Here is a 17,946-nt window from a genome sequence, read left to right as displayed (position 1 = left end):
GCTTGGAGATGGGTAGGTTAGCCTCGAATCAAGTATTGGAAGTTTTTTAACGTGCTTATAATCGCAAGTCAAAAAAACAACTTTAATATGGTCAAATTTTAAAAACATTTGATGAAAACTAAATACAATATTCTAAAATAAAATGAAAAATAACTCTTAAATAATGTTCAAATGCACCTCCTTGTTGGGCTTCACAGTATCCCAACCTGTCGTAAAATTCTCTACGTACATTGGCTAACATTTCAGGTGTAATGGACTTAGAAATATTAATAATTCTAAGCCGCAATTTGACTAAATTAGCGGCTGTTTCATGTCGGTGTTGGTAAAGAATTTCCGTCAAATAGCCCCATTAGTCAGATCTGGAGATCGCGCAGGTCATGGTATGGTACCTCTTGTGGAAATAAGCCGTTCAGGAAAAGTGTTTGTTAAATAGTCCTGCACTTATATAGCGTTGTGAGCGGGACATCCGTCTTGTTGAATCCAAATTTCCTCAAAATTAACATCCAAGTTTCATACAGCGGGTATCATATTTTGTTGCAATAAAAGCAAATATCTCTAAGAGTTTAATGTACCATCAATAAAAAAGGCCCTACAATGTGATATATGGCTAAAATACCAGCCCAAACATTTACCTTTTGCGGGTATTGAGTTCGTAATGGTACACTCAAATGTAGATTTTCCCGAGACCAATATCTCACGACTGAAGAATTATGTCGACCTAGAAGAGAAAAAGATGACTTGTCTGTGGATAAAATATTACTTGTGAAGTCGTCATTTTGATCAATGTTTTCTCTTAAGGTTTCACAAAACTCCAAGCGTTTTATTTGTTCTTCTTGAAAAATTTCTTGAGTGTTTTTAATTTTATAGGCTTGGTACTTATTTCTTTTCAAAATATCACGCACTATACGTTCATATCACGTTCTTTAGAAATTTGGGAGCTAGAACAAGGTTCACTTACTTCCACAAAAGCACACACCTGACCTCCTTTTCAATCCTAGCGTCAGGTGTTCGACGAGGTTCCTGATGGCCACTAGAACATTTTGCACACCGGTTTACACATCCCGACTGCTTAAACTTATGCCAGATATTATAAATCGTTTTAGCAGTAGGGACTTGCTGATCAGGATATGCAAATATAAAACGGCCGACAACTTCTTCTGTACTATCCGCATGACAATACCATTTAATGATATTAATCTTTTGATCAACAGTGAGCCACCCAGGGTGGAGCCAAGTTTGTTCTCGCTCTACTCCGTCTCCTTCTTACACATTACGCAAAAATCATATTCGAAATTTTTCAACCGCCGAACGTGTATATACAGTACTTTCATTTCAAAACGATCCACCCTTAATAACTTTCTTAAAAAAAAAAAAAAAAAAAAAAAAAAAAAAAAAAAAACACGTCAAATTAGATAGACAGGGGGACGCTTAATTATGCATTTACTGAAGTTCTGTCAATCACCTCCTCACCTCCAGCTAACCTCACTTTAATATGTCAAATGGGAAAATGAAATCGGTAAATGTCTAGAAATAATGAATATTTTATCTACGCCAAAATATATGAATGAATATTTTTTTTTTTTTTTTTTTTTTAAGAAAGTTATTAAGGGTGGATCGTTTTGAAATGAAAGCACAGTATAAATTAATACATATATACATACAATATACAGAATAAATAATACGCTATTGGCAACACCGATTTTATACAGCTAATTATTATGTCATATTACCAGTTTTTTAGATATTTGGTGACTTTTGAAAAAATGTAGTTCTGAGACAATTAACCCGATATCTCGATTGCAATTGATATTAAAATATTCCTTATTATAAGCAAATTTCCTTTAAACCACTATTATAAAACTAGTGGTACCCTACGTTGTTTAATAGTCCTTAAGGGTCCTGCAATAAAAATCCTTATGACTCGGTACTGACCGCATAGTAGATAATAGCTTTTCAATTCTAAATTATAAGTTATTCGTAAGGAATTGGGAATATTAATTTATCTATAAATTAAATTGTTGTTAATAAAAAAAAACTTTAGAAAGTATACACTAAAAAATTGACATTACATTTATAAGTTTACATAAAAATATCATTCGACTATCAATATCTAAGCTTCGGTTAAACATAATTTTAAACAGCTTTTAGGTCTTTTGCAATGGTAAAAATCAGAACAATTTTATCCTAATAAATTAGCATAAATGGTGAAGTTGTTTTAAGCTATCGAAAAAAATTACATATATTAAAAATAAGGAGAAACGCTAATATTTAAAGAAAAAATAAAATAGCAGACCTATCGACCTATAAAAATATTAGTAAGATGTTATTTTAATCATTAATAAAATATATAAACTTTCCCAATAAACGCAGTATAATTTTATGAAATATTAGAAAAATTCATGATTCCAGAATAAAAAATCCCTATTCTTGTTGCAAAAACCATTTGACCTTGACAGGTTACTTCAACCCCAAGGCTAAATACATATATGAACGTAAAATTTTCCGCTCTTTCAGATTCCAGAATAAAAAATAGGGGTTTCTACCTAAAAAACAAAAGTTGACTTTAAAATGACCCTGAAAAATAACCTTGAAATCTAAAACAAGGCTAGTTCATTAATTTTTTATTCTAAAAATTTTGAATAAATAAATATGCTTTTTAAATGGTGAACTTCATATTCTTACTTTAATCTGCAGGATCTGGCTAATTTTTTTTATCTTTAGCTCTTCACGAAATAATTCCTCATTACAATTTGAGCCTTTTGCTTCCTTGTTTTCTACTGTTGGTTAAAAATAAATATAGAGGCAGCATATCCATTTAAGTTCTGCACATTTCCGCAAAATACTCCCAATGGCTCTAATACCAGCCCAGCTTTTCACCCTTAACGTCACCACGGTTTTCGATTTTCCACACTGATAAATGCATAGAACCAAATGCCCCCGATTAAAAATCCCACCCGTTTTGTCCCAGTTTTCATCGTGATGATTCTACAGTTTCACTGTTTACCACAATAATAAACCCGAGCGTCATTTATCAAACTTAGTGTCATAAGTTGTATGAGTTTTTACGATCTTGGCGGCTTTTGTGCCCCAGTCTTTTTCACTTTGGGTTTTGTTTGTGCCCAGATTATGGGCGATTTAACGCTTAATCCGGTGGCGAACAGGGGCATAATATATATTTTCCATTTTTTCTAATGTAAATATTGGTGTTTGCTTGAGGACGTGTGCTTCAGTTAATATTAAGGATGATTCGTAATTTTTTTTTTAAATCAATTCATTGAGGTACGAGATTTTTAAATCGGCTGGGTAACTTTAACTGGCATTCCTTTCCCTAGATCGGTTAAAAATTGAACGTTATTTGTTAAAGGAAATAGTCAGCCTATTTACGTAATGTCCCGCCATTAGTTCTGAATGACTACACCTGAATTTCTTTAACGTTTAATGGGGGAAAGGATTTCCACTGTTAGAAAGTTAAATGTGAACGATAAAACTTTGCCGAGAGCATTAGATCCAAATTAGATAGCTCAGGGGTGTTCTCTTGCAAACAGAAAATTTGGAATGATTAAAAAGTTTTTAAATGATACAAATTATTGAGCAAACAATTAAAATTAGGCATAACTTAAATGGATATAAGGCCTCTTTGACATTTAGAAGGCGTTTTGTTGAATTTTTTTGTTTAAATTAAATAAAAACGACTGCTAATTTCCTTTAAATATTTTTTTTAACAAATGTTTGCGACCAATTATTAAACAATTTAAATAAAAACTTCAATGCGTTTTTTTTTTTAAGAATTTAATATAAATTTAACAAGTATATCCAGCAGCCCCAATAACTGAAAATAAAATTGCAATTTTGCAAGTTTAATAGAAAAAAGGCTGCGTATCCAATAAAAATATGCCCTAAAAAAATTTAAATTTTAAAAATGCATTTGGCAAAACAAACACAACATTTCATTATTTTTTGTGCAATAATTAAAGCCTTTATAAATGTTAAAAATCGGACGTAGCAAATCAATTAAAATATACCTTAGAGCAATCTCGATTATTAAATATTGAATAGAATTATGCAACTTAAACTTAAATGGACGCGATGCCACTTTTATATCAGAAGGTCTAAATTGAATTTTTACTGTTAGGGCATCGCATCCATTTAGGTTATGCACACATCAATAATGTTAACATTAGCAAACAAATCAACGATATCTTTAATCTCTGACATTCAAGGATGATTGTTGCCATAAAAAGTTCTATTGAATGCCGGGCAATTAAACATGACAAAAAAAACGTAAAAGCACAAACGTATAAATTCGTTCGAAACAAAAATGAAATTTGTCACAAACGGATCGCGTTATTTCTCGGTGTCATGTTTAACCGATCGACGTAATTTGTTCAACACACAGCAGGTTTTGTTCTGACATCCCTCCCTGTTCAATTTTTTGACTTGCCGCTCTGGATGACAGCCTGTGGGATGCAGATATGTACGGATTTACGTCACCCCGACATAATTCAATTAATTTTTTTGACACCTTTTGCATACACCTTTTTTAATCTGAAGCTTAGGATATGATAGGCGTATTCCGATAACACATTCATAGAACGTGAACCTCCCTTAAAATTCAACCATAATAACGTGCTAAAAAGCTCTTTATGATGGTTTAAGTATAAATATTTTTTAATCACCTATAGTAGCCATAATGGCCATCTTCCTGCATTAAATCGTTCTCACTCTTTTTTTTTCGTATGTTTTTTTCGTGTGTCACACAGGAGGAAACGAGAAAATAATTGCGCGGCTTTACACTTACAATTTTAATCCCGGCTGTTGTAAAACGGATCGCGTGGGGAATTTAATGCTTTGTAAATACTACGGAAACGTTATTATAGGCTCGTATGCGCAGGCTTTATTTTTACCCTAATATTTAACGATAGTCGCATCCATTTAAGTTATGCATCACTTATCAAACAAAGGAGGAAATATATTAAGGCTCCGTATCCATTAAAGTTATGCACGTTTTGTAGGAGTTCCACAAAATTTAAATATAAAAAAACTGATTTCTCAATAAAGCACATTTAAATCATCAACATAAATTACTTAATTTTTGTCTGTTTGCGACATTGTTTTTTAATTATTAAACAATTAGAGTAAATATGCGAACTAAAGCATAATGTATATTATATAATTTTTTAGTAATTAAATATAAATTTAAGAAGCTAAATAATTTAATTTTTAGTGTATTTCCTTGTTGTAGATGCGTATTCTTTAATAAAATTTGTGGATTTCCAATTTGATAAAACAGTGTATTTCTTTAAAATATAAAAAAGGTTCACATCCATTAAAGTTGTGCACATTTTGTAAGAATTTAATTGAAAAAAATTGGATTTTGTAATTCATTTTCAGTATATAAAAAAAGCGGCGTACTCAACACAGATATAAAAATTTAACGTTTATTAAACAAAATTATTACAAAATTGTTTTTTTTTTGTTTACGACCTTATTTTTTTATTATAAAATAATTACAGTAAAATTACAATTTTACCTTATCATTTATTGAACAAAAAAAAATTGTGCGTCATATTCAATAAAATTATGCATTATATTTAGAAATTTAATATAAATTTAAGAAGCTCAATATTTTAATAAAAAGTAATAAATAATTCAAAAGTTATGCACATTTTTAAATAATTTTATAAAAAAACTCAAGCTCAATTATTTGATATTTATTTTTAATTTAATTTTATTTTATTTTTTATTTCTTATTAGATAAAAAGGCAAATTTGCCACAATTATAAAAAAGGCGTCATATACATTAACGTTATATATAATTTATTAAACAAAAATTATATGAAGGTGCCGTATCCATTAAAGTTATGCACATTTAAATTATAAAAAAATTAATGAGCAAGATTTTTTTTTGTTGCAATTTCACCTCACAACTTTCCAACCAATGCTTGTATAAGTAAGTATGTTATATCATTATAAAAACATATGTATGCATCATTTATTAAATTTAAGAAAATAAAAAATTGAGTGTCGTATCCAATAAAATAATGCACATATTTAAGTGATTTAATGTAACTTAAGAAGCTTAACTATTTCATTGTAATTTGACCTGGATTGGATAAATAAGAATATTTCTTAAAAATAAAAAAAGGCGTCAAATACATTAAAGTTATGCATGATATGTCAAACAACAAAAAATATATAAAATGTACAAAAGGTCTTAACCAATATGGGAGGTCTAACCGCTGCTCCGTGTCGCCGTTGTTAATCTTTTAAGTTTAACACCGAAATCCGCCCATAATCCGATTAAAACCCCACCAAAAAAGAAAATAAAGCAATTCGTGGAAACTTCTTTATCCAACAATTACAGAAATTTATTTCTGTTTAGGTATTTCAGTCGGCTTAAGCGAGCCGACACGCCTCCACCTCAGTGTGATGCTATTTCTGTATTAATAGCCAATTTGTCTAGTGACTGGTACAAAATGAAAATGTACGAAAAGCTTTCTGGGTACAAGCTAAGCCGTACACTAACAACAATACTGGCAAAGTAGAATTTTGTGTATTTTACTGTGGAAATTTATCTTGGGGTACTTTTATTTCTCAAAGCCCTAATTAGGGCAGTTGGATTATTAAAATTTAAATAAAACGTTAGTCATATCCGTGAAAGTTATGCATCTAAAGTGGCTTATGCATAAATATTTTAAATATATAAATATTTTTTATCTGTATTTTTTAAATGCAAATAAACAGTTAATCGTATCCGTCAAAGTTATGCTTTGAAATGAAATGAACAAAAACAATATCTAATTGACGAAAAAACTTCCCTATTGTTAAAATAATCGTAATAAATTCCCGATTCCTGATATTTCTGCTCTCCCGGTTTTAATATGATCCGTCATTGTTCCTAAATTTCGGTCCGACGCAACATTCGAATTTACAAAATCATATGAATTTGAATCAATTTTACAACATTTAGGTTAATAATTTTGTATGCAAATTTTGTTGCAACCCCTTTCGTTTTTGATTAAATAAATGTTGAGGTTTGTGTGAATATAACCGATTAGAAAATCATATTTTCTTAGGTCTACATGCAGGGAAACTTGTATTAATACGTACTGACAATAAGTAACAGTGTAAACCGGCTTATCCTGTCACGTAATCCGCCTTCTAACTTCAATAATTTTACTTGCTCGAGAGTATATTAATTAAAGGATCAAGAGTCGAGCTCAACAACCAGATATGCACAGAGCTTAATACCTTGTCACATTTTTGGGCCAAATTGCATGGAACGGTATTAATACGGATTATAATGTCACTGTTACGCGACCTATAGAATTAAGGGAGTGTAAACAATTGTCTAAATGGGTTGTTGTTTATGAGTTTTAAATACTGTTTAATCCTAATGTATTTTTATCCATTTGTTTTATCTTAGGCATTCATTTATCGGCTCTTTATAAAGAGGTTTGGTATTTTGTGCCATATTTAATGAATGGAGTGAATATTGTTTCAATTTAGGTCAGTAACGTACTGAATATGTGAACTTAATGAATAATTTGTTTGTCTAAATTAAAAAAATAAATTACAAGCACGTGAAGTGAAAAAAAAATTAAAAATTATCAGAAAATTATTTAAACGTTTTATTAGGTTTTAAGACGATTTTAAAGGGTCACTTGTAATCCAGTCCAATTTGTTAAAACCATTACATAATTTGTCTTGAAACCCGACTTTTCTCAATTTCCACATAAATTCTTCATTAATTAATATTGAATATGTTTCACTTAAGCCTAAATTTACAAATAAATCAGTCTCTTATATGGAAAAGAGTTAACTATTATTACTGTATTTATTAAACGACATATAAAAATAAAAATAAATATTCTCAGAAAGTTACATGATGGATATACTGACTTGTTGAATTCCTTAAAAATAGGCATAACTTTATTGGATACCAAGCCTTTTTTGTTTAAATTGAACTAAAAAATTGCCTTGGGAATGTAGATTTAAATATACAAGTAAAATGTAAAAGTGCAATAAATAAAATGTAATTTTTTAGTGGTATTAAATAATAACCCCAAAACCGCTATCTCCGACTGTAACGCCCAACAAATTTTATAATTCTCAAAAATTCACCTCCATTAGCTGAAGCGTTTATTGAAGTTACATTATTACAAAACGATAATATTTAATATATTAAACCATTATCAAACGATATTATAAAGGATATTAATTTGCAATTCTTTGGAGATAATTATAAAAACATTTTGTTTGATACTATTGTTACATACCCACAATATTATGAATATCCACCTGCTAAATAATCATATAGTTGCCCTATATTACGTCAAATTCACATTATGGTAAATCTATTTATAAATAATGGCCAAGCAACACATTATATATTATTATCGTTAAATATATATTTATTCAACAATTTTTTTAGTAAATTTTTGGTTATAGGATTTAGATATGTAGTTTTTTAAATTGATTATTACACCTCAAATATTTGAAATATTTTGTGCAAAAACATTGTTTTTCATCAGCATAACCCTTGGCCCACCACCCACCCCAAACATTTACCCAGTAAGAAATTCTTTTAAATAATCACTGTTTTTCGTCTATAATATCAAATTTGATAGCACTGTTTTTGTATTAAATATATATTAATATACATAGTTATATCAGATTTAAATAAACAAACTATGTTATTATGCATGCGTATAATTTTAAAAAACAATGATCTTTAAAAACAATTTCTAACTGGTAAGCTATGTGGGGTGGGTGGGGGGGTAGGGGTAGAGTTAATAAAAAACGGTTTTTTGGAGAACATAATTGCCTGAGAAAAAATTGCTTTTTAAAAAAATTATAGTTGATAAAAATTTCAATAGTTGTGCCATTTTTTATCGCAATTAAGTAAAAATTCAGTTTAAGATAAAAATATAGTTAGTTGTAATAACATAGTAATTATTACAATTTTATGGCACATATTCAACATTTCTTAGCGTAATTATGCAAGTCTAAATTTAAATAAGTATACTCGTATTTTTCCTAAGCTTGATTCCAAACCGTCTAACCATTTTCAAGGACTTAACAGAAATTGTTGTATAATTGAGTTGATGATTTGAAACACTGATTTTTTTAATTGCAATTACAATGGAAATGCTTCTAAGTTTTTACTGTTTGTGTTAGACCACTACCGTTTTTAAAATGTGTGTATTTAATGTAGTGTTTTTTTTTTTTTTTTTTTTTTTTTTTTTAATTGTCTTATGTGCAAAGTGCCAAGTCAATTAAACGGGAAAAAAATTAATGAGTTTATTAAGTTTAGTTAATTTAAGTAGTAAAAAATTAAGGGGGTAACATAACAAATTCCTTTTTTGATATTTTTTCTAGTACTAACAATAATTAGTGCGCCGACAAGATGATATTCCTTATTGTCAATACTGTGGAACTAATTTAACAAAAAATGTACAAATCAGTGCAAATGAGTTACTGCTTTATCAAAATAGTCATAAAAAAAGTCACTTTCGATTTATTAAAGTAGACCCTAGGGCCTAATGGAAGTTAACTCAAAACCCCTTTTATTTTACCAATGATAAATTTCGCGAATTTTGACCGAATTCCCTTCTTGTCTAATGCATTAATAACTGGGATAATATCTACGAGTCATCGGATCATCAATCATGGAGGCGGAGACAGCGCCTAAGGCCAACGCAAAAAAAAAAAAAAAACTGGGTCGCGAGCTTTATCAGATTATTTCGTGAAAAATGTCCTGTTTATGGACAGAATGAAGAGAGAGGTCTGGATAGTAAATTATATGGAAATCGTGTAACTCCTCATTTATATTACTCCCTTTAAAAAAAAAAAAAACCTCCTTAAATGCATTTTTAAGTGTCACGAAAAGTTCGCCAGCACGACCCGGAAGTACAAAAATTGCACTTTTTAAAACCGGCCTGAAGTTAAAATATAAATTTATTTTGCGACACTCTTGTCCAACCCGTGTTCCAATTTCATGCTCTGAAAACAGTTTAACTAGTTCGGATTTAAATTCTCCGACAAAAAAGTTTTTGTAGGACAGATAAAGTTATAAAAGTCTCGCGATGTATCATTAAAAAGACTTTTTATGTCCCAACAAAATAATTCATTAAAATAAATCTAACAGGTCACGACAGGCCTCCCTAATTAATAATACCCGTTGCATTATTAGCCTTATAAAAAAAAAAACGAATTTTGCCATCTACCTGGTTTTTGGCAGACCATCCGCCATCTGCCACAATCATTTCATCAATAATAAGCCAGGTGTTTGCATTAAGGTGTTCGATACCACCAGAGCTAATGTTCTTTATTGTTTCAGGCTATTTACACTCAAGATAATCTGATATAGTCGTGTATATCTTATTAGAGCCTGCTTTTTGCAACCTATTATTAAACCCCTTATTTATTTGGGCACTAAAGGGCAACCCACTTATCGTAGAGCCAAAATAAAATTGTATCCATTTAAGTTTTGCATAATTTTTATTCACTTAATTTAATTGTTCTTTGGTGTGACTCAAATAAGAAAAATGTTTAGAAGAGGCAGTATTGGATCCCCCTCACCCCTTAAATAAAATATAATGTTGTGCAAAAAAAATTAAAAATAAAGAATGTTGAGCACAATAATTTTTTTTTAATTACTCCATTGCTTTTAAATAATTTTTTCGCAACTTTTTTTGTTGAACTTCGGCGTTCTCTAACTTCGTTCCTATTTGTTATAGGGCTTCAGTCTTAAAATATAAATCGTAAAGAATTTAATTTTCTTCATTTTTTGCTTATTACATTTTTCTGTACGACTTACGTTTAATTCAGAAAATAAAATCAAGAATTCAACGAAAAACAACCAGGCGGTGAAATTTTAAATTACACATTGATTGTGCTTCACGTCACTTAATTGCCAATCATCATACATATACAATTTGTTTTTAAATATTTTATAGTTTATTATAACGAAAGAAGCGACATATCCATTTAAGTTATGCACATTTTTAATATTAGTCAACATTTCTTTGCAAACTTTTTAGGGGTTATTATTACTATATTAATAATTTTCTTTTTTCTTTTTTAGTATGCCTAGACCTAGCAGCAGAAGAGTCCATCGCAGCAATAATGCAACCCCAAAAAGAAGCGAGGCCAGGCATACTATAGTCTACTAGTCATGTAATTTTGCAACATTAAAAATTACTGCCAAAATTGTATTTTTTTAAAATGTTTCCTGCATGTGTGTAAACCTTTACAAGGCTTTGGCTGATTTTTGGCAGTTATTTTTAAAAATATTATTATTTGTAACATAGGTAAAAAAAAATGACTTTTTTATTGTGATATAATTGTATATTGTATAATATTTAATAAATTTTCACCAATCTCATAAACGAAAAATACTCCCTTATAATGAACTACGCTAATTAAATAAATATGTATCTAAGCCACTTAATAAATAGCAAAAATTGTATAATGAATTAAATAAATAAATATATAATATAATTAGATAAACAATAATTTTCATGTCTATGATAACGTTTAATAATTGATTTGTTATTTAAAATGGTTGTGAACGTTTTTAAGTAGTTTTGAAATTCAGCAACGAAGTATGTGTAGTAGACAATTTTTTTAATTAAAATTAATTACATATCAAGTGCAGAAAGTGACAAATTGATCACTTTCTCATTAGCTATGTATGTACATTATTATTTTTCTTATATACAACTAAAGTTCCCAAGCAACACATCATATTTTGGTAAATTTTTGGTTTTGCTATATTTATCAACCTTATATGGTCAATGTATATTTATTAAACTGTAGAATATACACGATTCTGTTTATAAAAGGCTATCGCTCCTCAAATATTTGATGAAATTGTTTTAAAAAATCACCGTTTTTCGTCCATATTATCCAATCTAATGACGCTGTTTTTATATTAAATATTTATATATAAAATTATATCAAACTTAAAAAACAGTGTTATTAAATTAAATATTAAATATATATTTTCTGCAAAAATATTGTGTTTCATTAACACAACCCTTACCCCCCCACCCACCCCAAACATTTACCCAGTAAAAAATTCATTTAAAAAATCAACGTTTTTCGTCAATAATATCCAATCTAATAGTACTATTTTTGTGTTAAATATTTATTAATTTCGACATATATAATTATAATAAATTTAAATAAAGACAGTGTTATTAGATTATATATTAACGACGAAACCAGCTGTAATTCATCCGTATTATTCTGGAAAACAATTTCTTACTGGTAAGTTGTATGGGGTGGGTGGGGGGGGTAAGGGTAAAGTTAATAAAAAACGGCTTTTTTTGCAGAAAATAATTGTTCAAAAAAAAACTGGAAGGTGGAAATTCGGTGTAAACCAAAAATAAACGTTTATTAAACCATCGTGTGTTGCTTGGGTTCTTAAAAAACCTATTTTCAACGTAACTTATTTAAAATTTTGTATATTGTAAACTATGTAATTATCCCTTTAAATAACATACCATAATGCAAATATATATTTTCAGTCAGATTTCAGCAGTAACATATTTATATTATATTAATTGTTGTATATAACATTTGAAGCTTTTAAACTCGTATTTGAAATTATATAATAAATTTAATGTTTATTAATATTTTTTGTGTGTTTTTTTAAATCTAAATCATTTATTTTTTTTTTAAATAATTTACCTGCTTAAGGTCACTACAGTAAAATCTGCGGACCATCCCGGGACGATTTCCATTGTGTCCACCGGCAATTGTTAAGGAGAAGAAAAAAGGTGTGGACCTGAAGCACAAATTGTATTGAATGCAAAAGAATCTCTAACGATCTTCTATATCCCAGAGTGTCATAAATAATCTTTTATCAATGGCCGTGATTTCTTTCTGGTTTCGGATCATTAAGCAAATTTCTTTTCTCGACGTACACATATTGAGCAGTCGATTCAAAACGAAATTTTGCGGTTCTTTTATTTAAGGATTATTAATGGCTGGTTAAGTGTCTTATTGTTCCCACGAATTTTTTTATATTCCATGATAAAATGAGTTAAAGAATCTGTATTTAAGCCCTATTTAACGATTCTTTCACATCCATAAGAATAATTTATATGTGCAACCAAATAGATGCAATCCATTCTCTCTTATTAATTTATCATTCAATTAAACATGATTTAATAATTATTATGATTCAGGATCATTTAGTGATGCAATGATTCGGATAAGTATTTATTAGCAAGAATTGATTATATGAACAACTATCATGCATATCCAATGAGTGATCGACTAAAGGCACTGAATCCATTGTTTTGATTCAAAAAATCCTTTAATAACTCTTTAATGAATGGATTTGATTATCAGGAAAAATTGTATTAATTGATAAAGTTCAACTTTAAATAATTTAAATTGATAATTTCCATCATGCATTCATCAATCAATAATAAAATTGCCTTGATGCTTCTAAAGCTAATAATACAATTGATTGTGAACTAAAAGAGTCATCGAGTCGAGTCTTTTAATTTGCTTTTTAAATTACAAGACCAGTTGATTAAAATATTATTGATTATGCTTTCAATTTAATGAGCAACAGTATAAATACAATGGACAATAAAACAAATAATTTTGCTAATATTATAGTGTATTGATTTTGGTAAATTGTTGATTATTGTGATTTGATTCAGGTGAGCTATTAATGACAATGTAATAATTAAAATCATCGGCCTAGGATATATGATTAAATTAGCATCGATATATTTAATAAGTTTAATCAATGCAAATTTTGCTTTGATTTAGAGACACTATAAAAGCCATGAACTGATAATAATTATTGAGTATTATAATTATCGTAAAATTATTGATTATGGTGATTTAATTAACAGCGATTTAGTAATTAAAATAATAGTCCTGGGATAATTGATTAAAATATAGTTAATATATTTTTAAAAAATTTGCTCTGATTTAAATACCCCATTAAGAGCCGTAAATGGAAAAAAAATGAGTATCATGATTTAAGTAAATTATTGATTTTCTAATATAAGAAAAGAACACCAATTGATTATAGTGATATACTGATAATGATTTTTTTAAGTCGGTAATAGCCATGAATTAATAAAACTATCATCAATATATTCAGCAAAAACAATTATCAATGAAATATAAACAGCTGCAATATTATTCACATAAATCAATTTGATAAAAAAAATTTGCTCTGATTTAAATACTCTAGTAAAAGCCGTAAATTGAAAACAAATATGAGTATCATGACTTAGGTAAACTATTGATTTGCATTTACATTGATTAAGAATCGCCGATTGTTCTAATGTAAGAAAAGAGCACTAATTGATTATAGTGATTTATTGAAAATGATTTTTTTAAGTCGTTAATAGCCACTAATTAACAAAACCATCATCAATATATTTAGCAAAAACAATTATCAATGAATTACAAACAGATGCAAATTGATGGAATTATCTAAAAATCATTTACATAAATCAATTAAATATTCAACCAATGCCTATTGATTTTTTTAGTAAATTATCGTTGTACTAATAAAAATCAATATTAAATTCATTAAGTCAACACTGAAGAACCGCGAATTGATAATGATTACATTTGTTTAAATAAGGTATTAGTGGACGCAACTCAATATTATTGAAAAAATTGTTTTAATTTAGTGCAAGAAGAAAGGAAAGACTAATTAACGGAATTGATTATAGTATTTTATTGATTATGGTGATTTAATTAATAACGATGTGGTAATCAAAATAGGCCTGGGATAATTGATTAAAATATAGTTGATATATTTAAAAAAAATTTGCTCTGATTTAAATACTCCAGTAAAAGCCGTAAATTGAAAACAAATATGAGTATTATGACTTAAGTAAACTATTGATTTGCATTTACATTGATTAAGAATCGCCGATTGTTCTAATATAAGAAAAGAGCACCAATTGATTATAGTGATTTATTGATAATGATTTTTTTAAATCGTAAATAGCCATGAATTAATAAAACTATCATCAATATATTTAGCAAAAACAATTATCAATGAAATATAAACAGCTGCAATATCATTCACATAAATCAATTAATTATTCAATCAATGTCTATAGATTTTTTTAGAAAATTATCATTGTACTAATTAAAATCAATATTAAATTCATTAAATCATTAATGAAGAACCGCGAATTGATATTGATTACGTTTGTTTAAATAAGGTATTAATGGACGCAACTCAATAATATTGAAAAAATTGTTTTAATTTAGTGCAAGAAGAAAGGAAAGACTAATTAACGGAATTAATTTTAATAATTTATTGATTATTGTGATTTGATTCAGGTGAGCTATTAATAACAATGTAATAATTAAAATCATCGGCCTAGGATAACTGATTAAATTAACATCGATATATTTAATAAGTTTAATTAATGCAAATTTTGCTTTGATTTAGAGACGTCATTAAAAGCCGTGAACAAATAATAATTATTATTGAGTATTTTGATTATCGTAAAATTATTGATTATGGTGGTTTAATTAATAACGATGTAGTAATCAAAATAATAGGCCTGGGATAATTGATTAAAATATAGTTAATATATTTTTAAAAAATTTAAAAAAAAGAGGCGTAAATTGAAAAAAAATGAGTATCATGATTTAAGTAAATTATTGATTTGCATTTACATTGATTAAGAATCCCCGATTGTTCTAATATAAGAAAAGAGCACCAATTGTTTATAGTGATTTATTGATAATGATTTTTTTTAAATCGTATATAGCCATGAATTAATAAAACTCTCATCAATATATTCAGCAAAAACAATTATCAATGAAATACAAATAAAAAATAAATAAAGTAATAGGCCTGGGATAATTGATTAAAATATCGTTAATATATTTTTAAGGTTTAACCACTTGAAGTAATGGAAAATTTACTTGGATTTAAAAATCCCATTAAGAGCAGTTAATTAAAAAAAAATATGATTATCATGATTTAAGTAAATTATTGATTTGCATTTACATTGATTTAGAATCGCCGATTGTTCTCATATAAGAAGCTATAAAAGAGCGAGAATTGATTATAGTGATTTATTTTAATGATTTTTTTAAGCCGTTAATAATCATGAGTTATAGTATAGTAAATAGAATTATCATCATTATATTTACCAAAAACAATTATCAATGAAATACAAACAGCTGCAAATTGATGGAATTTTCTGAAAATCATTCACATAAATCAATTAAATATTCAACCAATCTCTATTGAGTCTATTAATGAATTATGATTTTATTAATTATAATCAATAATTAATTCATTAAATCATCACTTAAGAACCGCGAAATAATGAAATTATTGACTCCCTTGATTAAACTAAATTATTGATTACGTTTGTTGAAATAAGGTATTTGGCCGCGACTCAATAATATTGAAAAAATTGTTTTAATTTAAAGAAGGCATTAAATCTTTGAGAGTTGTCGAGGTTATTGATTAAACATATATTGATTAAAAATTTCCGATCTGAGAAAATAAATAATTGTTTTAATTTAGTGCAAGAGGAAAGGAAAGACTAAGAATTGATTATAGTAATTTATTGATTATGATCTTTATAAGCCATTTATAACCATTAATTGATAAAATTATTTTAAAACATAAAAAAAGAATGTTGGCTAAGTTGCAAGTGGCAAAAATTAATTTAGAATTATTAAATTAAAATAATTGCTTATTTAATAAATCTTTATTGAGTCTATTATCATTGTATTAATTAAAATCAATAATATATTGATTAAGTCGTGAATTTAAAACCGCTAATTGATAAAATTATTAAGTATCTTGAACATAGTAAATTATTGATTAAGTTTATTGAGATAAAGCATTAATTGCCGCAACTCAATGAAATTAAAAAAAATTGCTTTGATTTAGAGAAGAGAGCAAGGAAAAACCACGAATTGGTTTTATGCTATAATTTGCTATTTTATTAAATCCTGAAAAATGACAATCAATGGAAAAAAATATTTCTGCTTATACAAACTCCTTAGAGTTAGAGGAACGCAGTGATTTCCGCACTTAAGGCCTACATTGGCCAGGCCGGTATAGTAGTATCGAAGGATGGTTCTTAAAGGTAATTACTCGATTTAAAGTCCAATATCTAAAAAACGGCTTCAGTTATTTATCTGAAACAAGAAGCATAGTAACTGGCAATATATATTCTTTAAATATTTGTTAAGACTTAAATTAGTTCAAGCATTAGTTTAGGAGATATTTAGCTTTATATATAGGAGCTTGCAAAAAACAAATTTGATCTTTAAGGTGACCACTACCTTTGAAGTCCAAAAACTAGAAAACTAATAAAGCTATTTTTCTGAATCAAAAAGCATGTTATTTGGAAACATATGCTCACCAAATGTTACTTAAAGTCCAAATTAGTTGAAGCAATAGTTTTGAAAATATTTGGCTTTATATGTAGGAGTGTGCAAAAAATAAGTTTGATCTTCAAGGTGACCACTCCTTTTGAAGTCCAGAAACTGGAAAACTAGTGGAGCTATTTTTCTGAGGTAAAAACCTTGTTATCTGGAAACATGTTCATCAAATATTATTAAAGATCCACATCATTTCAAGCGATAACTTCGGAAATATTAAATTTCATATGTAGTAATGGCCGAAAAAATATTTTGTGCAATTCAAGTCCGATTTCTTAAAAAGTAGTAGATGTTATCATTTATTAGCTTAAAGTCAGTTGGTTATTTAATCAATATCTATTGAGTCTATTGATTTTAGTGTTAATTTACATTGATTTTATTTTAACTTAGAACCGTGAATTGATAAAATCACTGATTAACTTTCTGTAATTTAGATGAGTCATTAATAGCTGGAATTTATTAACATTGTCATCAATTTATTGATTTAAAACAATGAATAAATTATTTTGATCGCGAATTGATAGAATT

At 27.9% G+C, this 17,946-nt stretch overlaps 1 protein-coding gene across 1 annotated transcript in view; it reads left to right on the top strand.

Moving 5' to 3' along the window:
- Positions 1 to 12,644, top strand: part of LOC126748806 (toll-like receptor 6) — a 71,307-nt gene extending 58,663 nt beyond the window's left edge. Inside the window, exon 2 of the mRNA XM_050458273.1 lies at positions 11,090 to 12,644. The gene's annotated coding sequence lies outside the window, so the exon portion shown is untranslated. The remainder of the gene's footprint in view (positions 1 to 11,089) is intronic.
- The last annotated feature ends 5,302 nt before the right edge of the window (positions 12,645 to 17,946 follow it).

Source organism: Anthonomus grandis, chromosome 22, assembly GCF_022605725.1.
Source record: "Anthonomus grandis grandis chromosome 22, icAntGran1.3, whole genome shotgun sequence".
NCBI lineage: Eukaryota > Metazoa > Arthropoda > Insecta > Coleoptera > Curculionidae > Anthonomus > Anthonomus grandis.
Note: the sequence above shows the minus strand (reverse complement) of the source record. Positions and strands in the feature narration are given on the sequence as shown.